The 27,468-nt window shown below is 35.3% G+C and overlaps 1 long non-coding RNA gene across 1 annotated transcript; it reads left to right on the top strand.

Moving 5' to 3' along the window:
* The first annotated feature begins 693 nt into the window (after window positions 1-693).
* LOC140169017 (uncharacterized) lies at window positions 694-27,326 on the top strand. The gene is made up of 3 exons (XR_011861321.1): window positions 694-708; window positions 19,259-19,348; window positions 26,585-27,326. It is a non-coding gene; the product is annotated as an uncharacterized lncRNA (long non-coding RNA).
* Window positions 27,327-27,468: the final 142 nt, after the last annotated feature.

The raw sequence follows: 27,468 nt of genomic DNA, 5'->3' as shown, positions 1-27,468 counted from the left end.
CCTCTATATTCAAAGTGGGTGTTTTACAACAATAAAAGGGATTTAATGAGTCTATTATCTTCAATAAAACGGTGTTCTGTTTTAATTCTTTTACAGACTTGTTGCGGTGTGTAGAGCAAGCAAGCAGGGCGGTCGATTGATAGATAAAGTTGGCGATGTTTAGTGTTACTTGTGTAAGCTCAGCAATTTTGCTATTATCAGTTGTCAATTTATGGCACACAGTTGCTACAGACGATGGTGCCTTAACGGATAATGAGAATAAGTATTTATTCGATAGACTTCTTCTTAATCTGCGTTCGTCTGAAAATCGTCAACAAGCACTAAACGATCTTATTCGAGACTATATTCCATTAGATCACACATCCTCTACCAGGAACAAAAATATACTACTAGAAGTGCTTGCAAACTTAGGTAATGTACCATTTGACTTTGGTGGTCCAGCGGAGGACTCCCCAAAGACAGGGACGCAAGATTTTTGGAAAGATGATGATGATGATTTAGATGACGGCAGAGTAAATATGCAACTGGATGATTTGAGTAAAAGATGGGGTGCCGGTCCTGGACCACGTGGTAAACGTTTTGCAATGGAGATCAATTCACTGGTTAAAAGGAGGGACAAACCAGGACCAAGAGGAAAGAGGCAAGGACCACGGGGGAAGAAACAAGGACCGAGGGGTAAAAAAGACAAAGACGAAGACAAAGATGTTTGTAAGTAATATTTTGACTTTAACAATAAAGCTATTAAATAAACGCAACAACAATAATACCATTTCATAGTGCAGCTCGGCATGGGATAAGCCTTAGCTTATTTTCTTTTAAAATTATTACTATCAGGGCTTGATGTCTTTGCCTTTGCCAGTAGGGCTTGGCCAATTGGGTTGTTCTAGAATAATTTGCCATTTGCTATCCATTTGAGACCAGATTCCAAAGTTTTGACCTGTGGCACAGAGAATTGTACAAAATCGGGGTTCTATCAATTGATATAACTATTCGCCAATACCTTATCTGCATTTTTTTTTTAAGAATTGGTCAACAAAAAAAAAAAAAAAAATACCATTTTATAGTGCAGCTCGGCACGAGATAAGCCTTGGCTTATTTTTTTAAAATTATTACTATCAAGACTAAATGTCTTTTCCTATGTCACTATGTCAATAGGGCAATTCGTCGGCTGTATTCCATAGTGGCGTATAGTGATTTTTGGTCATTTTTTGAAAATTGGCACATATGTCTTTAATGATGTTCTCTTTCATTTTTCTAAGTCTCATCAGTCATAATTAGCTAATTAATTAGTAATTGATTAATTAAATGTGGCGTATAGTTACAAAATGACATTTTTCGTATTCCATAGTGGCGTATCGACCATACGCCACTTTTTATACACATTTTATAATTATGAAATATCGGCAAAAATGAAAAACATCGTATGTCATAGTGGCGTACGCGTATCGGACCTATACGCCACTATGGAATACGATGTTTTTCATTTTGCCGATATTTCATAATTATAAATGTATAAAAAGTGGCGTATGGTCGATACGCCACTATGGAATACGAAAAGGTTAGGTATTGCGTTTTGTTCGTTTTCCATAGTGACGTATAGTTTTATTGTCAGTTTGCCAGCAAAAGTATGTATTTATTTCTTCGGAAAAATATATAACAATAAAATCTATTTAGTTTACTACAGAAATTTCACATCATTTACAAAATATAATGAATGTCTGATTTACACAACTCGATTTTAAATTGGCATTTCTTCAAACCCGATTTTCTCGAAAAGTTGTTTATTCGCGGCGCCCCACTATACGCCACTATGGAATACGGACGACGAATTGAGCTGTTCTGGAAAATTTGCCCACCCCATAGAGGATTCGGAATCAGTGTATTTGCTATCCAATTTGAGATCGCATTCCCAAGTTTTGACCTGTCAATTCTGGAACAGAGAATTGTAAAAAAAAAAACTATCTATCAATCGATATAACTATACCTTATCTGCATTATTTTTTTAGGAATTCCAAAATATTTATTTGGTCAAGGAGATAAAAGAATTACGGTTTTCCCACTTAACAAACGCCACAACTATAATAACATTTTATAGTGCAGCTCGGCATGAGATAAGCCTTAGCTTATTTTTTAAAATTATTACTATCAAACCTAAATGTCTTTGCCTATGCCAATAGGGTTTGTCAGTTGGGCAATTGGGCTGTTCTGGAAAATGTGCCCACCCGATAGAGGATTCGGAATCAGTGTATTTGCTATCCAATTTGAGATCGCATTCCCAAGTTTTGACCTGTCAATTCTGGCACAGAGAATTGTAAACAATCGGGGTTCTATCAATCAATATAATTATACCTTATCTGCATTATTTTTTTAGGAATTCCAAAATATTTGGTCACGGAGATTTTTTAAAAGAATTACGATTTTCCCACTTAACAAACGCCACAACTATAATACCATAGGGAGGGCGAGTTAGCGCAGCGGTAGTTCCTTCGCTTTGCACCACCGAGGTCCCGGGTTCAAGCCCCGGCGCGGTCCAATGACTCATGTGCACTTGGTTTATCCCGATTCCATGCTCGCTCTCGCAGGTTTTCTCCGGGATCTCCGGTTTCATAATAATATAAAAAAATCGCTGATTAGTTGTTTGGTTATCAAAAACTTCCTTCACCCAATGGAATTTGGGGAGCTGCACAGATAAATGGTGGATGTTACAATCTAAGTGCGGATAGGTTTGCACTATTCTGGCTGCACAATGCCTAGTTGATGCGATCTGATTGTGATGATTCACCATGGCAGCGAAATTACAGCGCTTTGAACACTCCTGTGGTAAGGCGCTATATGAATACCAAATATTTATTTATTATTATTATTACCATTTTATAGTGCAGCTCGGCATGAGATAAGCCTTATCCCTGTTTTTTTTTGGGGTTTGGCTGTTCTGGAAAAAATTGCCTACCCCATAGAGGATTCGGAATCCGTGCATTTGCTATCCCATTTGAGACCGGATTCCCAAGATTTGACCTGTAAATTCTGGCACAGAGAATTGTAAAAAAAAAAAAAATCGGGGTTTCTATATCAATTTATATAGCTGATCCTTTATACCTTATCTGTAGCATTTTTGTAAGGACTTCCGAAAGTGTTTGTCACCATGAATTAAAACAAGAATCACGTTTTTCCAACTTACAAAATAATATTATTATGCAACCCCACCTACTTCATATAGCTTTAATAGTTGGAAGAAGGGGGTATCGTGCACCCTCGGAAATTAACCTCTAACCGATATCTCCTGATCAGAAAAATTACATATAAAGTATAAGCTATGTTAACAAATTAAAAAAAAATTCCCAAGAGGTCAAGGGGTCCAATTTCATACAACTTTTTTTCAAAATTGTTTAGATTTGGTCAAAAACCACACCAAAGTATTTGCAAAGGTGATAATGATTCAGAAAAGGTATAATTTGACATATCTACGACATATCGTTATTGGGTTATATGCAAAAAGATCAAAGTTTTATGTTTGTACTTATTTTGGTATCACTGGATAGAAGAGATGCATAGCTATACATTGGTACCAAATATGACGGTATATGACGTTTATAAAATCAATTAATTGACTATTATAATTTAGTGGTTTAAACCTTTGATCACAACACAAACATTTGCGTACCTGGAATTTTCAATTCTGATTACATTTGCATATGTCCATCTAAAGAGATTGACCAATACACATTTATCAGTAATTCTGATGTAGTTGATAAAATATATTACAAGCATCGAAGCAGCATCGATGGTCGATCCAAAGATCGAACAAATTTGGTTCTGGTGCCTTAAGGGTATACGAGGTATTGGTGGTCGAAGCAGCCAAAAATTTTCATTATCTGAATCAATATATTATTGAAAATAACACTTTGATGTTTTGCAAAAGTTCATTCTACAAATCATATACTTTGAAAACTTGCTTAATTTATTGTTGTTAATGAGTTATGTACGTTTTACAAACGTGTTGTTGTCTCAGCCCTCTTTACAACATAACTCAAGAACCACAGGACCTACAAAAGTATATCTGTGATATTTGAATTCTTCTATACGCTCGCTATGAAATGAGCAATGCAATTTTTGTTCACTACCATTCGCTACCATTCGCAAGATGCTGTGAACTATATTTTTTTTGCTGCAACCAACAATACATCATATACCCTTAAGGCCGAGTGCGATGAGTGTTTTGCCCATTTTCTAAAATAAAGTTCAGATATTAAACGATGTAGGAAGATTTTTTGGAAGTAATTATATACCAGACTTATAATACTTACATTAGTTACCTGAGAAGATATAACGTGATTTTAGTTCTTTGTGTTCCCTACAGCAAATTTAATGCATTAAACAACACCTTAATTCTGTAAACAGTGTTACATGCCGTTCTTAATTTCTAGGTTACTTCAATTTCTGAACAATTGACGCTTTATCCAATCCTATCGGATTGTATTTCAATCCTCGCCACGACACCTAGTTTTTGATTTAGTCAAAGAGGGATAATATGTCATTAGCAAGTTTAGATAAGTGGTTTAAGAATATGGCATAACATTTACATTTACAGAAAAGTGCCAACCTTAAGCGTCATGTCAGCGAGTTTTCAGCTAAAACCACTGATAATGCTTTTAACCGGTCCAGCGTATCTGTCTCGTACTTTGCGGGTCAAGTCTCTCGTGATATGTTTAATTTAAAATATAAAAGGTTTGATCCGTTCGAGCCATATCCTATTTCATATAGTTTTGTAAATTCAGATTTATTTCAGACAATATATACATAAATGCATGAGCCTACATTTCAGACATAAAAAAATATGGAATCAGCAAAGCAATTGCATAATTTGTAGCCCCCGTCAATTTGGTCAATTTGAAAAATAGGTCGAACAATGCCACCCGAGGAAATTGCATTTGCTTGGACGTACTAATTTTGCATACAATTTTACCTTATGACAACTTTTGTTTTAGAAGTTATATTATACGTGTCTGCAAATTAGGAATTGAAACATTGTACATGTACTTTAATTGTGAAATCGATATTGCCCATTAACTGCAAATGCTCCTAGATATCTAGCTTTCAATCTTCTCAATCTATACCTCTCTCGTTTTTGTCTTTCTATTTTATTACTTTTCTTTCGTCTGTCATTTTTTTCTTTCTCGTGTCTGTCCCTCTTTCTCTTTCTCTCCACTCCCTTTCTCTCCCCATCTCCCTCCCTCTCCCCAGTCTCTCTCTCTCTCTCTCTCGCTCCTTCTCTATGTCTACCTCTCCTTTCTATATGTATACAATGGTTAGATGTTATAGGCAATATCGATTTCATAACCATGTCCAAGGAAATTTGGTAATATTGCAGTAGTGTAATAATAAATTTGTCCATACCAAACGTCATTTACTAGTTATTGTTACCAGTGTACAGCTATCATGGGTATCGTCTATCTAGTGATACCAAAAGAAGTACAAACCTTCCCACTCAATGCTGTGACGTCAAAATGTAAGCATTTGGGACAGAATTGGGAATAGTTGATTTTCGGCTAAAAAAACTCACGTGATTTTCACCAGAGTTTCTCCTTAAAACAAAGTTTTAAATCCATATATCTTAATATATTTTCACAAGATCAAAATTTAAACAATTTTACCGTGGAAACCTGGTGAGTTTCAGCTAGATATTTGACGATCGGTTTTACCCCTACCAGAATAAGGTAGTCAATTAACATTGTTAATACTGAATTGAGCGCAAATAATGACCCTACGATTAGCTTAAAGCCATTGTAACATGTCCATAAAAATAGATTATTTAGTGTTTCGTTTCCATAGTGAACTTTTACTGCCAGATATGTTGAGACTTTGGAGCCGGACAACGGGGGTAAAGCCAAGCAAATTGGAATTTACTACCAGCGCAGATGTCACCAATGCGTGTCACTCTTCGATCGTGCTACAGCACGGTCCTTTGATGTGTTTATGACCGTCCCGCACGCCATGTACCGGTACGTACTGTGTTATGAACATCACGTATACGCGTTCGACTAATATTTCCATCGTAATGATCAACCGACGGTTCGGGCACATTTTTTGCAGGGTATGTTAGCAAAATCAAGTACATTACAATCGTGTAAAATAGCAGAATTTTGACAAATATTGTGGGCGTCCTCCTCAGCAAATATACAGTATGGCTTTAATTCATTTTGATGTAAATACGAGCTTTTAATAGGACAAGAATTAATACAATATTATGGTATTTAGTACATACGATGTTTCCGCATTCAAATATTTTAAGCTTATATATATTATGATGAGTGTAAAAGATAATTAAGATTAAAATAAATCTGGTATTTTTATATTGGTTAAGGGAAACAATACAAATAATATTTTTAAGCTGCTGGTGTTATTTTGGATGGAAACTGTGAAAATAAAATAAATTAAAAAATCCAGACGTCACCTTAGGGAACCATTCTCAGTCGTCCTTGTATTTTTGCTAATTTGACAGTAGTATGTACATTTCCTCACTGATTTAACGAATAAAATATATAAGTACTGCGGATAGGTCAATTTCTCGGTAAATCAATTCTTTAATTGCCTTATATTATTTTGACTTCTGTCTTACGGAATGACAAAGCATGGCAAATCGAATTGCTATTTTACCAATACAAATCAATCAGCTGAAAACATTAAGAATTGATAACAGAAGATCTGTTTTGTTTTTGCTTTTTGTTACTGTTTATAAATAACTACTTTTCCTCTACGCTGTTGTTGTTTTTTTAATTTATAGCAAAGCAATAGTTTTGCAAAATGTGCATTTTAAAAACCGTCTTTACCGCTTTTTCATTTAAGAAGCTAGGAAGAAAATTGATACTAAATGCCAAAATTCGTTTATAAAGTTCTCTCAAAATCATTTTTATAGCACAATACAAATATAAAACGTTTAAAATGTTAAAAGCAGTATGTGTATAAAATAGCCGATCAATCTCCGTATTACCGTCTTGCATGAATTGCGTCTTAATCTCTGGCTACCGACTTCGAGATTTGAATTGGTTGACCTTTTGACTGGATAACTCTAAATTTGGGTAATAAACAGTCATGGTACCAATGAAATTAACACCGCGGTTTCAAACAAGGCAGTGGAGTTGCTGTCTGGGGATGCAGGTGGGTGACTACCCTACGAAAATTTGCCATTTTAGGGGGCCCTGTCCAATGCACAGCTGTTTCTTAGTAACGTTTGCGTCTTTACAAAGGAGAACTACTTACAAAATCATTCAATATTGTGTTATAAAATAGGTGGGACGAAGTTGGGCCGAATTTCAACATGGTCGTTGCCACCTGAAAAAATCCCAGCTACGCCATATGCACTGACACAAATTTTGGATTTCATTTACCAGATTTTATGACAGCGTAGATGTTCTTAATGAAGGTTTATTCCACTTTATTTGTAGGAAAAGTTCAAAAGTCGAGCAGCAAATTTTTAAAACCTTATGATTTCTACAAAAATAATATATAAAAAGAAAGAACGTTCGGTGAGTTCAATTAATGCCAAAAAGTTAACAATAATTGTTCATATCAGGTAGTCACGGAAACAAGTCAAGCACATTGTTTATTTGTTCGTTTCTTTTTACTCTCTAAAACCTGGAATAATAAATGCTCCTATATTCCCTGATTTCAATTTTTGTTGACGTATGCACATTATTTTTATCATAAAGAAACCATCACCAGAGGCGTATTAATTCCGCCTCGGGGTATTTTACACCTATTGTAATTTTATTTCTTAATTCTGAAACTCATGTTTAATACTCTTAAATTTATTGTCAAGTATAATCTTCTTCCATACACTTAGAAGCACTTGTTACAATTGTTATTTGAGATATTTTTTACATACTTGTTTTGAATCAATTTCAGGTGGCTCTTAATGCGAGTCAGACGAGAAGTCAAATATTGGGACAAATAAAACTGACATATAAACGGAGTGGTATTGGATCTGTAAAGGAGATCCTAAGACTTGATATCAGGTGTAATGGCCACTGCCTGTGTATGATTTTGCTCGAGAAGGATATCACGCCCAAAACTTTTGTTTTGGTATATTATTGGTCTTAAGGGGGTACTACACCCCTGTGGTAAATTTGTGACTATTTGTGCATTTTTCTCAAAAAATAATAACACACTGGTAACAAAAGTTATGTATATTATTGGGGCAAGAAATCCAATTACTACACTGAAATTTCAGTCACTCAAGACAAGCGATTCAGTATATATGATCGGAAATGAGGTACATCCTAGCGGTACCTTATTTCTTATCATAAATAACAAACCGCTTGTCTTGGGTCACTGAAATTCCAGTGTAGTAATTGGACTACTTGCCCCTATAATATACATTATTTTTGTTACCACTGTGTTATTAGTTTTTGAGAAAAATGCAAAAATAGACACACATTTATCGAGGGGTGTAGTACCCCCTTATCTCAAGGAAATATAAATGCGATTATTAGCCTCCATAACTAATTTAAGTGCAATAGAGTGCGCAAAAGAATTAAGGCATCAGTTATGTTTACCCCTGTATATCCTAAAGAAAGACAAATAACTATGTCAAAAAATTTAATTAAAACAAGCAGCTATGCAGCACATGATGTATTCTTTAGCTCTGATTTAAGACGTTTGTTGAAATTGGTTGAGAATTAAAGAAACGGAGACCTGAAACATAAGGAAGGGACGAAATCAAAAGTTGAACTTTTATGCTCTAATCAATGAAAGCATGACGATAGTTTTAACGTGCTAATCAATGGAAAGCATAGCGCTAGTTCTCTTGTCCGAGAACGCTTTGTGTACAAATCAATAGGGCAAGCAATGGAGTAAACGGCAACTTTTGAATTTTCATCTTCCTTGGGTATAACCTGGGCAAGTGATGTAGTAATCGGATAAACTACCATAACAATAGGTGAAAACAATTCTTGAATACATCGCGTTGCAACACAAGAATATTGCACTCATCACCTGTGTATGTCTGCAATCATAGATTGAATACAACACCGGTCTATTCAAAGATACTTATCTTACAGGTGCGAGTGATCAGCATGACATAGTTCAACACAGAGGTACCGCGTGAACGTACCCGTGCAGCGCGGTATATTCAAAAAATTGATTTCACCTATTGCTATAGTAATTAATCCGATTATTATTCATTTTGCCAGCTCATTTGGATCATTGTGTCTATATTTCTTGAATGATTTGAACGAATAAGGTCTTAAATCCGAAATAAAAGATGCTGCTATTCGCTGCTATTTCTAACTATGACATATATTTGTCTTTATTTAGGATATACAGGGGTAAAAAGTAACTGGTACCTTAAGGCATGGGGTATGGGCGAACTTGGGGAAAAAGTAACTGGTACCTTAAGGCATGGGGTATGGGCGAACTTGAAGTACAGGTATCTGGAGAGGGGAAGCAACGAGTTACCCCAAATCACAGCGGCAGATAGTGACTGGGCCGCCGAGTGCGAATATGTATTTATTTTGGAAGGTTCATGTTTGTTTTAAATTTTGGGGCGTTTTTAATGCGAGTCAAAGGAGAAGTCAAATATTGAGACAAATAAAACTGACACATAAACAGGGTGGTATTGGATCTGTAAAGGATATCCTAAGGCTTGATATCATGGTGTAATGGCCACTGCCTGTGTATGATTTTGCTCGTGAAGGAGATCACGCCCAAAACTTTTGTTTTTGTATATTATTGGTCTTAACTCAAGGAAATATAAATGCGATTATTAGCCTCCATAACTAATTTAAGTGCAATACAGTGCGCAAAAGAATTAAGGCACCAGTTATGTTTACCCCTGTATATCCTAAAGAAAGACAAATATGTCAAAAAAAAATTAAAACAAGCAACCATGCAGCACATGATGTATTCTTTAGCTCTGATTTAAGACCTCGTTTGTTAAAATTGGTTGAGAACTAAAAGAAACGGCGATCTAAAACATAAAGAAGGGACGAAATCAAAAGTTGAACTTTTATGCTCTAATCAATGAAAGCATGACGCTAGTTTTAACGTGCTAATCAATGGAAAGCATAGCGCTAGTTCTTTTGTCCGAGAATGCTTTGTGTACAAATCAATAGGGCAAGCAATGTAGTAAACGGCAACATTTGAATTTTCATCTTCCTTGGGTATAACCTGGCGAAGTGATGTACTAATCGGATAAACTACCATATCAATAGGTGAAAACAATTCTTGAATACATCTCGTTGTAATACAAGAATATTACACTCATCACCTGTGTATGTCTGCAATCATAGATTGAATACAATACCGGTCTATTCAAAGATACTTATCTTACAGGTGCGAGTGATCAGCATGATATGGTTCAATACAGACTTTACAGAGGTACCGCGTGAACGTACCCGTGCAGCGCGGTATATTCAAAAAATTGTTTTCACCTATTGCTATAGTAATTAATCCGATTATTATTCACTTTGCCAGCGTATTTGGATCATTGTGTCTATATTTCTTGAATGATTTGAACGAATAAGGTCTTAAATCCGAAATAAAATAAAAGATGCTGCTATTTCTAACTATGACATATATTTTATGTTTTAAATTTTGGGGCGTTTTTCCAAAATTTGATATTTGTTATTGCTATTGCACTTCTTTTCCACATACCTACGTTACCATTCGCTTTGGTGATTTAATAATATTATATATTATATGACTGCAATTTGGAGTCTGGAAACCGGGTTTCTTACTAAATTATGGAACAGCTCTAGTCTTCGGCGCCGTATCAAATCTCATAAAAAGGCCACGACTGGGGAGTATGTTTTTATGTTTCCCGCACGAAAGCTTGCGTCTACTTCTATACTCTACTTCTTTGGAAACGTTGACCTTTGACCATTCTTTGTATAATGCCCTGCTATGACCTTGATATGTACACTTAATTGGGTACTGTTAAAGCATCCACTTTAGCATTTGGTCAGTAGATAATCCTACAGGGATACAGCATAGTTTAACTATCGAGAGAACATGGTGAATTGAAGACCCGTCATTGATTAGACGCGGATACTAAAAGCACAGGTCCTTTGTGTGTATAGTAGAAAATGATAAATAATAGAATAATAGAATTCTGTACCTAAAATACTAACTGCGTTCTGCATTATGTATTTATTTATTATTTTAGATCTATGGCTATTTGTGACCATCCATCGCAAACCGCTCGTAAAGTCGGCAAATGTATTTCGAGTTACAGTGCAAAATGTGCATAAAGGTTGTATTCATATTTACCTAATGTTTGCCCTACATGTTTCTCATTTTAGTGTCAGTCAAACGCCAATCTTTAATCATATTGTTGAAGAGGATAATAAGCTTATACTTATGTATAGAGTTAGTAAATAGCTCTAGTCTTTGTTTGCTTTGGCCAAATCCTGTTCAAGTGGTGGGTTAACTAACAATCAACAATGAGAGGACATTCCTGAACCTCGTTGACTTGGGGATAATTTGAAGTGACCGCCAATTATGACAATTTGATATGTAATACCAGCGATGTGGAAAAAGAGAAATAATGTAGCACCAAAATAATGTACCCTTTTACTGAAGGAGCAAAGTTTAACAAGCCATTACGCCGCTTCTGGATATTGTTTGAAGTCAGATGATATATCATTGTAAATCTTATGATATATATTTTCTAAACACGGAAGGTATGCACTAAGTTTAACAACAGGGGGGTCCCAGGTTCGATTCCCAGCTCTGCTTCTTTTTTTTCAAGGCTAAGAAAAAAATGCTATTTCTGAACTGCAAACTTATTTGGCGCGCGATCTGAGCTGGTCCTTTTCGGATGGCTGTGTCTCTTACAGGCACACCCCCTCTGGAATCCAAGCCAGGTTCACGCCCATTACAAATCCCTTAAATGTTTTGCGCACTGCATTATTATTAAGAAGTACAGTGCAAGTTTTAAGTTAAATGACTAAAACTAGACAAATATGTCTCCTGCTATCCGCTCGCCGTGGCATCTTCATCAGAGCGTATTAAATCCTCTTCAAACTCCGTAACCTTGCTTAAACCTACTTATAAACCACTTATAATGTTATTTATTCCAAATTATAGTCAAAAAGTACTTGTTAACATGTTATTTCGGACGTAATCTGCATACACTTGTTCTGAATCAATTTAATGTGGCTCTAAAGTCCAGAATTAAGATCATTATTAAACGATTTTATGAAACATTATTCCGGCATATTGGATTAATGTTTGTATAAACCGAGCTATGTTTTAGTTTTAGTGATAACTTTAATGGCAATGAGAGTGAAAGTAAACATGTTAAAATGTTTTGCAAATAAATTTACTGGGTATTGAAGGGGTTTTGTCTGGTCTACATGCGCCACAAATAAAATTTTATTTGTATTTTCTTGAAAGTTCGATTTACTTGAATATTATCTTATTTTGACGTATTTTGAGGGAAAAAATATTTGAAAATTTTACAATTTTTTAACGCTCAGTGGAACTACATATTATTGGCAAAGTTTATTGTGCAGTTATGAGCATGCTATACGAGAACTTTTCAATTATTGATTGGAGTAATAAACTTTATAGTTAAACGTCGGTGTTTCAATTCAAACAAAACATTACTTTCTATACTTTCCTACAGTGATACGTCACGTGATATATGCCATATGTGATATGTATGTCAAATCAACACTACAGGCAAACAGTAACATGGTATCGTATGGCTACGTATCATGAATACGCCAGTATGACAAATCACAGGACTAAGTTGTTTATGCCGTTGCTATATAAAAACTACGGCGTATCACACTAATAAGTGCGATATTTCATTAGCTAATTATAATTTCGTTAATAGATTAGATGACATATCTAAGCGGGCTGCAACCTGTCTTCATAAATCGTCATGATCCCTATCCCTTTGTAATATGAGGACTATTATAGTCCAACGCCAGCGAATCTCATTTTTTTGCGGTGTAAAGCCATTGTTGCTATTGTCGCGAGCTGCGCTGGGCGAACTGCGTGCGCTTTACAGGATATGTAAAGAACGGGTTATAGTGTGGTATTTATATTCCCCGGAAGTCGTACCGATATACAGAGTGATGATCTTCAGAAATCTTTTCGAAAACATTTATTCGCTGTCGTCTCTATTCACTACCCTTTTGCTTTAGGAGACAACGAGACAACACTATATGCGTATTAGCAATTTCATAGATGTCATCGTTTTTGCCTAAGAGTTTTGATGACAATGTTGGCTCCCGACTCTAAACATGGACGTTCACACTGACACAAACATTTGAATTCCTTCAGCAGCTTTTATGACAGCCTAGAAGTTCTTGATGAAGCTTTGATCCAGTTTATTTGTAGGAAAAGTTCAAAAGTGGAATAGGAAAATGTGTTACCTCATATTTTCTACAAAAATAATAAAAAGAACGCGTAACGAACGTTTGTTGAGCTCAACTAATGGAAATAGGGGGCATAAATATTCGTGTGATGGTAAATGGAAAGCCTGGAATATTTACTACTCCATTATTCCCCGGTTTTGATTTTTTTGACGCATGTACATGACTTTTAATATGAATAAATTTTGATCTGAGGCATATTAATTCCGCCTCAAAGGATATAATTTAAACATCTTGTAGTTGTATTTCTTTTGTAATTCTCCTTAAATATATTGTAAATTATGGTCTTCTTCCATACTCTTAAGAGCACTTGTTAATATGTTACATGAGATGTGTTTTCAGATACTTGTTCTATATAAATCAATTTTAGATGGCTCTTAAAGCGAGTGGGAAGAGAGCATAATATAGCGGTGTTTGCACTCACATATAGAGACAAATAAAGCTGACACATAAGGCACAACATCCGTTTTGGTCCTATAGCGCTATTGGTGCCCGAAGAGGTACTGATTACCCCCTTTTTTTTATCTTACCCTGAACATTTGTACAGTGCATTTGCTTTTTAATGAAATGAAAAACAATAACACGGTGAAACTGTTACTTACTATGCTTGATACAATTTGTTACATATACAGGGAGTGATGTTAAGAATCATCGGTACCTAACCGGGCACCGATAGTTTTATAGGACCAAATTCGATGCGGTGCCTAAGCGGGATGGTATTGGTTCTGTAAAGGAGATTCCAAAGTGTGATATCAGGAGTGCATGATTTTGCTCGGGAAGGAGATCACGACCAAAACTTTTGTTTTGGTATCTTATTGGTCTTAATTCCAGCAAACAAAAAATTAAGTGCAATACTGTGCGCAAAAGAATTAAGACGCCAGTTATGTTTACCCCTGTATATTCTAAACACAGACAAACATGTTAAAATTAAAAGCAAGCAGTCAGTACATGTACTCTTTAGCTCTGATTGAAGACCTCATTTTGTGATGCAATCAAGCAAAATCAGTCGGAACTTGGAAATATTGATTTTGAGATATAGCCAAAAAAGGTAATATTTCCTTTTGTTTCCTGTTGTTTTGGAAACTATTATTGCTCAAGTCCATGGAACCGATTGTTCAATGTGGTTTTCTGCAAAATACAGTTTTGTAAATGCTTTCTATTATTCTATAAGAAACTGAAAATTTAATATTTTCGAGTTCCGACTGATTTTGCTTGATCGCATCACATTTGTTGAAATTGGTCAAGAAAAAACTGCAACTTTTGAATTTGCTCCTTAATTTGGTTTTTTGGATCATCGTGTCTTTATTTCTTGAACGATTTTAGTGAATAAGGTTTAAAAAACATTCCGCTATTAGTTACTTGATCGAATTATGACATATATCTGTCTTTATTTAGGATATACAAGGGTAAAAAGTATTTGTGCACTGTACATTAGGATAAAGAAGTACAGTGCAGGTTTTTAGTTAAATGACTAAAACTAGACAAATATGTGTCCTGCTATCCAACTCGCCTTAGCATCTTCAGCAAAGTATTATAAAATCCGCCTCAAATTCCGCATTTTTGCTTAAACCTACGTTTAAACCACTTATAATTTAACACATTGCAAATTGTAGTCTTCTTCAGTATTTGTTAATGTTATCTTGGATGTATTCTGCGCATACTTGTTCTGAATCATTTTTAGGTGGCTCTTATGTCCAGAATTTTACTGTAAATCAAGATCATTATTAAGCTATTTAATGAAACATTATACCGGTATATAGTATTAGATGGTTCATTGCATAGATACCGCGTGAACGTTGTTTACATAGTGCCGGGCGATATAGTCAACAATTGTATTCATCTATTGCTATGGTAGCCGTACGTCACTTCTACAGCGAATATGCGTATTAGCAAATAGCTGTCATCGCTTGAAAGAAAAACAGCATTTGAGAATATCATAATATTCTGATACATAATATTACAAGGTTTCGTTTAACATACAGGGTGAGTCAACAAAAGTGCAATGCAGCAAAAAATCGATATTTATGTAAGAACCAATTTGAACCTTCACATTGTTGAAAGTTTCTATAAATGGCACACTCAATAGTCACCTTCTGTGAAAAAATGAAGTGACTGGCTTTTACTGTTTAATTTTTATGAGTCCTTTTGCTGCGATACCCAATTTCATTATTTGTCCACGAGGTACCATGTATTTTGAATGGGAGCACACAATGCACGATAAATGCCCCAGCTCTGAAACTGACTTTAACATAAAAAGGGTTGATTTTTGCGTTATTCTTATTTCTTTTTTCTGTTCAAACAAACTTTCTAACATTACTTTAAGTCCTTCATACCTCACTCGACTCCAACTCCAGTTTTTTTTAATCCCAATATGTCCAAATTACTGGATCTTTTGTAATTCACTCCACTCCAATTTGCGCGTATTTCATTTCGACATTTGAAAAACCAGCCTACAAATTTATATGGTTTTGATAGAGAATAAACATCTTTAAAATAAAGGGAAAATGAAAACAACAACAGATAATGTTTCTTCTCCTTAAACAAGACCAAGGACAATAACGCTTTGGGTGCTTCATTTTATTTCAATGCCAATGAGGTTAAGAAACTGGCAGTGGTTCCAAATCTACCTTACACAGAGTGGCCTGACATTCAAATTTTAGGTGTCTCTTGGATAAACATTAAAATTGGGTATCGCTATAAAATGTGTCATAAAAACAAAACGCTAAATGCCAAGTCCTTGATTTTTTTCACACAAGATCACTAATGGATATGTTATTTATAAAATGTTTTAAAATCTAAAAGGTTCAACTCGGTTCTTAAATAAAAATGGATTCTTTTCTCTATTGCACTTTTTTTTACTCACCCTGTACTTAAGTCGATAAATGTCTCTACTTGTCCTTTACAAAAGTGTTAACAAATGTAAAATAACTGATACTCGTAAGTCTACTTAACAGGGTTAATATATGTTACGTCATTGAATATTCTGCTAATCGATATTGTCTCAGATTCAGAGAACAGTGCACTTTGGATAGGGTTAATTGGATGACGATTAAACAGCCAAGGGTCTTTGACACAGTTTATTCTTGCTATTATTATTATTATTATAACTTGATTTGGGTTATTCTCCTCTTTAGCTTTTAAGATGTAAAATTCTGTTTTTAACAACTACAGCGAATGTCTAACAAAATCTATTTGAAATATATTTGAATACGAAGGTTAATCGCAATTATTGTTATTAAATATTTATATTATATTGAATGGCTTTGAAGGTGAAACAAGAATGTATTGCACGAGATGGAAAAAAATATTGCACGAGTCGAAGACGAGTGCATTATCCAGTGTACTATATTATTGTATCATACGAAAATAAGCCTTTCAATATTATCATTATTTATCGCAGGCTTTCCCTATGTGGTAAAATAACAAAAATTAAGCTTACCTAGCCACTGGGCCTAATCAATGCGTATTTACATGTAAGCGTACCTTTAATAATTTAGTATCCTGCTTTTTCTTTCCTAAACAAAATATGTACAGGTTTGTTTGTTCCTAAGGTTATTCTTCATCCCGAATTATCACACATTTAGTTTGTCGTTTAACTTGTTTATGAAATATCCCGTGAGCTGTATAATTACTGTGTTGTTGTGACGTATGTTGGTGTTGTGAAAATGGTGGCTCGCGATGGTGTACAATATTGAAAACCATATTATTGTATTGCATCCGGGTACTTTGCAAAAAGTGTACAATACATTGTTTTGTTGTATCGGCCAAAAACCTGATACAGATATTAATAGAAGAGATTGTATCTTACTTCAGGAACATAATTATTCGCTCAAAATATCTCCCCATCCAAAACATGCAGAATCTGCTGTCATTGTTCACTATAATATAGTTACTGTATTTTCACATAAGGAGCAGATTGACTACCAAAAAGGAATAAGGTTTTTGTTCCAACTTTTATTCTAAAGGGTGTCTTGTCAAACCACTAAAGAAGGTCATAAGGAATTGTCCGAAAGGTATTTAGTCCAATGGGACGTTTCAATGTCGACAATTACTCTAGACTATGCCATAGTCTATTTTTGATGTTAATCATGATGAAAGCATTCCGTTGAACTCGAAATTATACTGATATTAATTACATCAAAATACTAGTATAAAATTGTTATGAAAAGGTTTATATAATTATATTAGTGACAGTAAAAAGTAAAGTGTACGTAGGCTTATATTATTGAATGCAACATATCATAATGTCATAATTGTATTGGCACTTCAATACTGAACAATTCTGATTTTAGAATCTGCCAGTTTATTAATCGCGAAATTCAATGTTAAAAATAATGCCATAGTCTATTTTTGATGTTAATCATGATGAAAGCATTCAGTTGAACTCGAAATTATACTGATATTAATTACATCAAAATACTAGTATAAAGTTGTTATGAAAAAGTTTATATAATTATATTAGTGACAGTAAAAGTAAAGTGTACGTAAGCTTATATTATTGAATGCAACACATCATAATGTCATAATTGTATTGGCACTTCAATACTGAACAATTCTGATTTTAGAATCTGCCAGTTTATTAATCGCGAAATTCCATGTTAAAAATAGACTATGGACTTTCAATTTTAAACGGGATTTTGAACGGGCAAAGTCCCTAACACTCACACTGTCAATCATACTTGTTTATCAATCAAATTTAACCGCAAGCAAATATAAGACGCGTTCATGCACTTATTGACGCGTTCATGCAATTACACAACACAAATGCGGGGTAGGCCACATACTTGTGTACCATGTAGTTATTAATGGTAATGACAGGCACCCGGAGGATTTAAACCATAACGAGATCGGGGCGACCAATCACAAGCCAGATCCATTTAAAGATGCATTACATCATGGCCAATTTTAGTAGGCCAGATTTCCGACAATATCATCCATAGAAGCTCATAGACAGCAATCCAAAGTCAGTAGTCCACTTGGGAAGCTAACAAACAGAGGGCGTATGGTGACTGAAAAGAACAGATGTGAAAATCTATCAATTGTGCACACATTAATTAAATCAGAGTTTTAAGCTTAAATACAATATCCAGAGTATGCACAATGGGCAAGTGGACTACGGGGTAGTCTACAATTACTCCGAATGATTATTGATCAGAACGATTATTCGCCGAAAGAGTTTTATTCCGACGAAGCATTAGTCATAACAAAATGTAGGACTATTAGTCTGAAATAGGGGCATTAATCCTAAGGCAAAAACCCTTGATGACACGCTTGTCATTATATTTCCGGAGTAATGTCCCTTCGTAATAATAACCTTTAACAATAAAAACATGTCTGAAGGAAGACGTTTTTTTGATAAATGACCGTTCGGATCAAAGACTATTTTGGAATAGAGTACCATCTACAATCTGACCAACACCACTCCACTGGTTGCCAGAGTCAAGATTTATCAACTCAAATTTCTCGGCCATATACTGCGTCTTGAAGATGACGAGCCTGTGAAAGAAGATACCCTTTATATTCCACCACATGGGAAGAGGAAACCGGGACGGCCGCGCACACTGTACTTTACAGTATGTCCAGCACCTCCTGGGAGATACTGAAGGGATGCTGCAGCCAAACAAAATTGTTTCGCTTGCCCAAGATCGCAATAGTTGGAGAAAGCTTGTAGTCGCCTGCTCCGCAGCCGACTGTTGATGATGACTTCGGAGTAAAAACTATTAAAAAACCCTTCAGAATACCTGCACCGTAAAATACACATATGTCTCCTAATATTTAGTATTTAGTTTAATATTTATTTGCAGATTTTCTGGCATTTACTCGGCGGGGAGAATTATAGCTATTAATGATATTTGATTTTCTTTTTTCTGTTTCAGATTGTTTGACCAATCCATGCTTGCAAACTATGGCTAATATTAAATATGTATGTGATTGTAGTGAAAAAGAAGAACCCACAAATTGCCAAGGTATGGTTTAGTTCGTGTAATGGCAAGTACAGTGCGTAAAAGAATTAAGATACAAGTCATGTTCGCCTCTGTATATTCTAAACAAAGACAGGTATGTCATAAATGGAGCCAGCGGCCAATAGCTGCATCATTTAAGCTCTCATTCCTTGAAATCGTTCAAGAAATAAAGACACGATGATAAAAAAAACAAAAAAAACAAACAAGAAAGATGTAAATACAAAAGATCAGTTTGCTCCATTGCATGCCCTATTGGTTCAAGTACACACTGCATTCTCGATCAAGAGAACTAGTGCAATTTCAAAAAACGAGGTCTTAAAATCAGAGCCTAAGAGTTCAGGCATCGGCTGACAGTTAAAATTTTGACATGTTTGGGGTGAAGGTCCTAAAGCAAAGAGTTCCCCGACTAACCCGATTTTTAAAAAATGATAAAGAATAATTCTTAACAGATTTTGTTTAACGTAATACCTAGTCCAATTTAGAAAAACATACACATCGGTGCGCTTGGTCACAATGGCTCAGTATGTAAAGAACTCTCATTTAACTCTCAAATGCTATTATGCGAGAAATGTATCAAAGTGAAACTTTCAAAACTATCATTTCTTATATATAACATTATTAATAAGCAACGATCATGTTTACCCTAAATTTTCCTCTATACAGCCATGGTTTAATTTGTCCAACAAGCATATTATACTCAACACTTCCTGTTCGTTATTTTGGTAGTGTAAGCATATTAAAGTTTCAAATCATATAAAAAGCAGAATTATTATGAACAATTTATTTTGTTATATGTATACAGTCAGTTGCCACATAATTACCATATATATTGAACATGAGATGGTAGAAAGTGGTACTGAATGGTAATTATGTACTTTGCAACTTTGTTTTTATTGGCTGTAGTGTAAATTTGTAGTTGTTCCTGCAACTTGCTTAGCGACTTGCTTAGCAAATTATAAATAATGAATAAGAGCCTTCCAGACTTCCGTTGATGTTGTGGACGGATGCTACATAATAATAAGGTGCTCTAGAGTAAAGATATACCTGACAATTCCCGATATTGTATGCGGCAACAACTGCCATTAAAATACTGGTACCTAAGAGGATATCGGTAATAATGAATGAATGGATAATCGTACCAAATTTACGACAAATGAATGAAATAATTTCTCCGTTAGATTTGTATCATTTCAAGATCCCCCGTCGATAAAAGCCATTGAAATGCAAATTCATAACGGTTTATGTGCCAATCTGAGAGGGAGACTAAATTCATATCGATGTGTTACACGGCGTCATTATCCCTATATCTTCGTGTCAAAAAGTGCCGTGATAGTACGGCGAATCCTCTCGTTTTTCAAAATCTACGCATGGCGATTTTGTTCGAGATATGCCGAGCGATTCAGGCTAGGCATACCATCTACACGATATAAGATACCACAGATTTGCGCCTACTCAGTACCCCATATGGTTTTGCCATTACAAGAAAAGTCGATTTGTTGTCAGGTAAAACCCATGTTTTGTTTTCAATACACTAACTGGAAATTCAATACACTAATAGGCGATTGCTGTTGTTATACTCATATAGCTTACTGCATTTTTTACATTACGATTTTTAAATCGTACATTAAAATTGTGATATATTCAACTGTTTGAGAATTAAAATCAGATCCACGTGCTCTATAGAATATTAAATCACAAGTCTATAATACAATGCACTATATCAAGAGTTATCCAGACAATATGCAACTTTCTTTATCTGCGTCAATAATAGAATATTGATTTTTATCGAATTGAATACATCTCTACATTGAGTTTGTACTTCAGCACTTAGCGATCTAGCGATCGATCCCTAGCCAATCAGATAGGACTCCTTTTCTTGCGAACGGTGAAATACCAATCGCCCGTCGCTCACCATTAAGTTGCAGGGAAAAATATCTTTATTATACATGGTGTCGACACTCTGTGTTAGGGACCCCAAATGAGGTATATAGAACCAAAGAGAACCGATTCTGCCATGTTAATTGACGTGTCATTAATGGAGGAAAACTTGTGAACCTTCGGATAATTTCGCTAATGCACCCGTTCAAGAGTATAATGCGGATTTTCTTTCCCATGCCCCATTATCTCATGCATTATGATGGATACATTTCAGAGTATTCTAAAATCTAATTACTAGAGTATTAATACCAATATGATTCGATAGACATAGGTATCTTGAGAAAACTTAATAAACATTGTGATGTCAATACATCTCAGATTGTATTTATACACAAGCACTCAGATGGGGCATCTGGTGAATTAATGAATAGTAATTTTCAAATAAAATATATAGATGTTGACATTCGATAATATAATCATTACTATTTTATCGGGCTCGCAGAATAGCTTGCTCAGCTAGCTGTGTGGGTAAACTAGAATTTGACGCAGGGTAACCAAAACACAGATAAAATAACATGCCCGGAGGGCAACTGGATTTAAAATACCAGATATGATTAAAAGTACGGTTTTCAACAAAATAAGCAAATCAAGAACTTCCTGGACGATTTGTCATTGCATTATTCAATTTAGTAAAACACACCATGCGGATGTAAATTTGAATTACCACAGTATTTTTTATCGCCAACTCTAAGCAACAGGCATTAAAAGGTGCCCCTCTATGAAGATGAAATACCTTACACGTTTTTATGCTACACATTTTCTGACCACGACCATAGGCGAATATTTTGCCCCACTTGGAAAAGAGCAGAAAGTCACGAAATTCCGAGATACTCGCCAACTTACTCCGTAAAAAAATGAAGAATCAAGTTGCCGAATAACTTACAATAGTACTTTACTAGTCTAGTAATTTACGCCGATTGGGAAGTCACGAAATGCGAGATACCCGCCACCTTACTAGAATAGTAAATTACTCCAAATTTACTATTTCGCGGATTTGGTGCATCCCGCGATTAGAGTTCATCATGTTCATCATGAATAGTGTTAAAAGGCAATATACAGTGCGTCAAAGAATATTAAGAAAATAGGTCAAAATTCAAACAAGCAGCCGATAATACTATTTAGAATAGGTTAAGGATTAAATAAACGGTGATCTAAAACCTAAGGAAGAAACAAAATCAAAAGTTGTCCGTTCGTGTTCTAATCAAAGAAAGCACGACGCTATATCCCTTGCTCGAGAACGCTTTGTGTGCAAATCAATAGGGTAAGCAGTGGAGCAAACTGCCACTTTTGAATTTGCATCTTCCTCGGGTTTCAGTGGATCACCGTGTCTTTATGTCTTGAACGATTTCAACGAATGAAAGGGCACGGTGACTAAGTGGTTACGGCCTTGGACTCATAATTCGAGAGCTTGCTCGACATGCGTGGGTTCGACTCCCCGTCCTACCACCGTGTGGCGCCCTTGGGCAAGGCGCTTTGCCTCGCTTGCCTCACTCCACCCAGGTGCAATGAGAAGCTGTTAGGGGTAGTCACAATCGTTGTACTGATGGACCCTGCGCCACTTGTAGGCTGCAAACGTGGTTGCGACATATTCTAATGACGGCGGAATAAATGTAGAGCGCTTTGAGGCTGTTTACGGCTTAAAGCGCTATATAAATATCTACATTTATTTATTTATTTATTTATTTATTTATTTAATGAGGTTTTTATTTCGAGCTACAAGATGTAGCTATTGGCTACTGGTTCCAGGTATGATTATCTGTCTTTGTTTATGTCAAACAAGGAGTAAACATAACTCGTCGGCATAAAGCAACACTAACGCAAATGCATTATTCTCTATTTAAAAGGAGAAGCATTTTGTATTTCAATTGTTGGTAAACGTTTTTATCTATACATATTTGACATAAAATGTGACTCACTTATTAACTTTTTGAATAAAATATTGTTAATAAAAAAATGAGATACATAGAAAATAAGATATCGTTAGTGCATTTGGTGATTTTAGGGTTAATGCAACAATAATGTAAGTGTCACTTACGTTTAGTAGTCTTAAATGCAACACTAACGTAAATGCAAACCTATGCATCACTAGAGTTATATTTGATAAATAATCATTAAATGTGTGACCAATGTGGCACTTGCGTTATTGCAATGTGCACTGTTATATATTGTTCTTGTTATGTCAAAAACAAAATTTCGCCAAAAATGCCACTTACGTCAGTGTTGCATTCTGCCAACGAAATGGTACCTTAATTCTTTTGCGCAAACAGAAGTTAAGTACATTAATTGCATATACCTTGTTTTTACTTTGGAGAACGGTTTTGACATAGCAGTGGTTTGTTGTAAAAAGTCACGGTCATTACACAGTCCATTTTGACAATCCCTTCACATATTCTTAGAAAATTAACTAATTTTACACGACTATGTTCAAGCTGGAAACACAATTATTGCACTTGTGTGATTCTTTAGTTGACGGGGTATTATTATTTAGGTGTCATTTCTTTTTCGTATCGATACATGTCTCAAAGCCCGTAAGTGCTAAATTGTGAGATTAGAATTTCCTATAATTTTTGCAGTTTAATGAACTATAACGGTCAATTGACAAAAAAAATATATAAAAAATAAAATGCAAAAACATCATTCTTCTTTAGCCTCCAATGCAGGAGGAAGGCATCTTCACTACCTTTCCATTCTGTTCTATCTGGAACTATTCTCTGCCATTATTCTATCCAATCGGTTGCTTTGAATTTCCATCTGCTGTTATACCTTCTGCACTCACAGCCGATAGCTATTGTTGTACATGGCTCACTCAGTCATTTAATGAGGCAATGCAAACGATCAAAGTTGGTGTTGAAATGAGCAACATTTTGAGTTACACCTTTGCAATGTAAAATTAATTTTCTCGGCCAAATGAAAAGCAATATTTTTTTTTTTTTTTTCATTTTTCAGTAAATGTCAGAAAAAAAAACAAGAATGCTTGATACTGAATGGTATCAAACTTAGGCGTAAAATTCAGTAACATATAGTGTAAGATTTTCGATTCTGATAGGCTTCAAGTTGGCCCGCGAGCTTTTTTGATCAAACTTTTAGCTTTTCAAAGTAATATATTTCGCTAATGAAGGAATTTCCCCAAACTTTCTAACGCACATCACCATGAGCAATATATCAAAGTTTTGTCAGAATATCCGTTTTGATTGCCCCATTTTTCAATTTCGTTTACCAATGTTGTCAAAATCAACTCGCGAATATACCCATGGATGGATGATTTTGAAAGCCACAATAGAAATATCGATTTTTTTTCTGCTAGTTATATTAGAAATGAGGTACTGGTTGGACATTTTGGCAGTCCCTTGTAAAAAATTGTGAAATCAAAACAGATATTCTGACAACATTATAGACGAATCCAATTTCACGCATTCCTACACTTCAATGGCAGCCATAGCTGGGGTCTCCGTCGGCTCCATCTCACCTAAAATGTGAAATTATGCGGCCTTGGAGGGTATTTTAAATTGTATTCTATCACCCGTGTTACACATAGACAAAAGAACGATGACACAAGAGAATCTAACATCGGTTTTTAAGGTTAGCCGAGAGTTATTCATGCGCTTGATTTCAGAGGGGCGTAAGTTCATAACAGAAACAGCCATGCAGAAAATGAACCCAAAATCAAATGGGATAGCAATTGGCAGAATGTTGAGAAATAATGTAGATATTCAGATGTCTAAATTAACGTCCCGTAATCAAGATATCGATAATTTTACAAAACAGTTTTTTCTCAGGCAAGATTCTCGAAAATGTTCCCCCAAAACGGGCTTTTAAAATTTAATCGGTACTGTATTTGGTTCTTCCCCATGGCAACATTATTTCTTTAATCGATTTGTAGTACAATACAAAAAAGAAGAAAACAATCACTCGGCGTGGTTTTATACGGGGCGCACATTTGAAAAAAAAGTCATGGAACGCGTTTTTGATCTTGTGAACATGGTGCGTAAAACGGCTTTAAACGAAGGATTTTCAAATTTATTCTAAACATTTGTATAAACACACAAGAAAAATGTTAAGCTACATCCAATGCGCCAACATTTCACTTGCTGCGATATTTGATTACTGAGAAAACTCTGTTTTAGAGAACAACTATATACGTCTTTTATACGTTTCTTTGTGTAACCTTAATTGGCTTTAATCCACCCAATTGGGCAGTCACAACACCAGTTTGGTGCTGCGGGGACCCAGTAATGGTCGACCAAATCCTGACCATGACTTGGCTCGTTGGATTCGTCTATAGACCCACACTATGTGCCTTACAGAGGTGGAGATATATCTTTCTTTAGCAAACTTTATTTGTTTGAAACGCTAAAAAATGAATTCCGAAAAAAGCTCGCGGCCGAAATTAAGACCTATAAAAATATAAAAAAATCTTACACTAAAAGACACAATTTCATGCCTAATTTTAACACTAGGACTTTTTTAAATGTATATCCAAGCACTATGTTTTAGCTGACATTTCTGAAGGGAAAACGTATTGCTTTATATTTTACCGAGACAATTAATTTCATAGTAAAAAGATGTATCTCTGAATTGTAATGATTTCTACATGTATCGATCGACTTTTAGCGCGACTTTTATATGCATAACAAAAGAAGCTGGTGACCACCGTAGTCCTGCCCTTCAACGAATTATAATTAAAGACAGAAATAAAAAGAATTTATCGCGTCTGATGTCACTGTCAATTACGATCCTTGATTGGTTAACACAGAATAATAGCGCGTAAAATGAAGACCGATCTATCTGGTGCTGATCGGAGAAAATGAACAGCAGCAAATGGCGAAAAATTACGTACTTTTACAAGGCAAAAAGCAGCTTTTCTAGGCATTGTTGACATGGTGCCTTCGCCAAAGAAAGTTTCCTACTATAAAGACCTAACTTTTGAGATGGTTTGCATGTTTGAAAGTGCAAAATTAACAATAAGGCGACCGGTTATACCGCCGCGTTCAGCAAGTCATCATCACGACAACTTGTAAACAAACCGTGCTCGAGTTTAATTGACAGATGCCGAGATAAATTCTTTTTATCTCTGTCTTTAATTATACCTCAATCTGATGTCATTTTACCAGTACAACCAATCAATACTTTTAACTGACGTCACATTGCCATCACGCATACTTAACATCAAATACAAGTACGCTGAAAGCCAATATTTTATTATGAAATGCATAATACTGTATTTATATATTTATATCTAACGTAATCGCATAAAATATAATAGCTTTCTAACAATTTTTATATTATCTTTTCTGTCAACAGTTGTTCTTAAGAATGAATGAGTGTGTTAAACAGTGTCTTCGACGACCACTCAACATTTTATAATCGCTACTCGTGAGAACAGCTCGTCAACTTTGTGAGCCGAAGAAGACCCTTAAATCTTATTTTATATTCAACACAGCCACATTACACTCCAAATATATGCCGGACTCTTTTATTTAATAGATAATATGCTAACACACTACTGAGTATTGCTCCTAATCGACCACGTGATAGCTGCACTTCAAGGGTTACTTCACCTTAAAACAATACTTTAGTACTTTGTATTCAGTTGAAACAAGGTTTTATAATACCTTGGTTCAAAGTGCCTATTGAATTAATTGTATCAGTTTCTTATGATCAGACAGTCTTTGAAAGTCGCGAGGCGGCACTAGTGGATGCACTATGAGCGTGTTTATAGTGGCTGGATCATCCCCGGAAAGATTATACTGCAATATCCAATTATCCATTGTTTTAGCAGTACTAGTACGCTAAATAACGGACAATCTGGCTCACTAAAACCATGCACGCTTTATATGGATCAATGCCCTATTCATCGCAACCCCTAGCAGGGGTGGGCACGTTGCAATTTGTTGCTGGAAATGGACATATTTGGTATTACTATTATAGGGAGCTGACTTATTCAAGGCTTATTGAGTTGCCAACTGTCAAAATCAAATGTCTTCAGTGGATTTCTGGTTGAACCTCAACGGCACCTTGACAAAAAAAATATAAAAAAATAAAAGCAAGGAGTCATATGGAGGTCAAGCTTGGTCATTGTTCGTTAAGTGAGCCTCATGCGAATTAAAAGTTAACTTAACAAATAGTAAAGACAATACATTGTGACGTCATCCGCATGGTCCATCCACTCCACCTCTGAAGTTAAA

The sequence above is a fragment of the Amphiura filiformis genome, chromosome 14, assembly GCF_039555335.1.
Source record: "Amphiura filiformis chromosome 14, Afil_fr2py, whole genome shotgun sequence".
Taxonomy (NCBI): domain Eukaryota; kingdom Metazoa; phylum Echinodermata; class Ophiuroidea; order Amphilepidida; family Amphiuridae; genus Amphiura; species Amphiura filiformis.
The sequence above is the reverse complement of the archived record's forward strand: the minus strand, read 5'-3'. Positions and strand labels throughout refer to the sequence as shown.